This window comes from Echinops telfairi, unplaced genomic scaffold, assembly GCF_000313985.2.
Source record: "Echinops telfairi isolate 266 unplaced genomic scaffold, ASM31398v2 ScPeMD7_7478;HRSCAF=8516, whole genome shotgun sequence".
NCBI lineage: Eukaryota > Metazoa > Chordata > Mammalia > Afrosoricida > Tenrecidae > Echinops > Echinops telfairi.
Genome location: NW_022111382.1, coordinates 22,790 through 24,126, shown reverse-complemented (window position 1 = coordinate 24,126; position 1,337 = coordinate 22,790). Strand labels below are relative to the sequence as shown.

At 49.9% G+C, this 1,337-nt stretch overlaps 1 pseudogene; it reads left to right on the top strand.

Moving 5' to 3' along the window:
- Positions 1-138: 138 nt before the first annotated feature.
- Positions 139-935, top strand: LOC115867968 (annotated as a pseudogene).
- Positions 936-1,337: the final 402 nt, after the last annotated feature.

The window sequence follows — 1,337 nt, the reverse complement described above, 5'->3', positions numbered from 1 at the left end:
GCTGCTATGAGTCGGCATCAAATCAATGGCAGTGAGTTGGGTTTGGGACAGAGGATCAAATAAACAATAGAACATTGAGCGCATGGACCCTGCACCAGCCAGCTTTGGAACCCTTATTGGCCTGCCAGGTTCTGGGCGATGAGAACCGCAAGCACCAGCTTAGAGTCAGGACCTGGACCCGGGAGCATTAGCCCTCTCCAACAAATTGTGGCCTCGGGTGCTGGAACAGTGGTCAACTCTCTTCATTATGCCCCAGATGTGGTGAAAGTGTGTGTGCAGTCCCCTCGGTGGCCACTGAACTAAAGCCACCCTCTAGACTCTGGAGCGTCTCCTACACCAAATTGCCTATGTGTCTCCTGTACTTCAATGGTGCCCTGGAAGCCCAGTCCTGGTGCCCACTTGGTACGCACTGTGTCCCCTAGTTTCAGTATCCCACCTGATTTTGAGGGACACCATGGATGCCCAAGGTCACCAGTACCATGAGGAGCGGCCTTCCAGCCACCTTGGTGATGATGGTGCCAGCCATTGCCATTGATTCACCAACTATGATCAACTCAAATACTCCCTCTGTGTCTGAGCCTTGAGTTCTGACATCGATACCTCCATGATGGCTGGCACTCTGGAACGCTTGGACAACCTGACAGTGGTCAGCACCCTGGAGCTGGTGAGGATGAAGTGACAGGTGCAGCAGGTGTCCTATCTGGAGGTGAGCACTTCTGTACAGGCCCCAGTGGTTCACAGTGACTGTCACTCCCTCTGTGGCTGGATTTGGGGCTAGTGGCCCTGCTGGACCTGCCCTTCTCAGAACCTGTATTGGTTCAACTATGAGCTGATTAAGGTTTGGTTTAGTCGGCCCAGGCCAAAGGACCAGATATCCACCTATGGGCATTGGCTATGTGGCTGGGGGCCTCTCTGGGATGATGCTGCCCCTTTAAGTATTATGTAGTTGGATATTTTTACCATTATATGTCTTGGCGTGTTCTTCTTGGGGTCTAGTCTGGCTGGTGTCCTTTCTCCTTCCTGTATGAGCACCTGGCTCTCACTCGTTAGGGTGGGAAAGTTTTCTTCCAGAAATTCCTTTGCTGTCTTGTCTGTCAAATTGTGTGGTGTATTGTGCCCTGGTAAACCAAATATTCAAATATTATTCCTCTTCATAACATCTGCCATTGATCTCAGGTTCTCTTCTGCTTCTTTAATTTTCTTATCTGACTGTCTTCCCCGCTTGTTTAGAGTGTCCTCGAGATCACTGGTACAGTTCTCTGCATCCTCAAACCTAATCATAAATACTGTGACCTTGCTTGTGGCTTCTAATACCTCTTCTATTAGCTCCTTTAGTT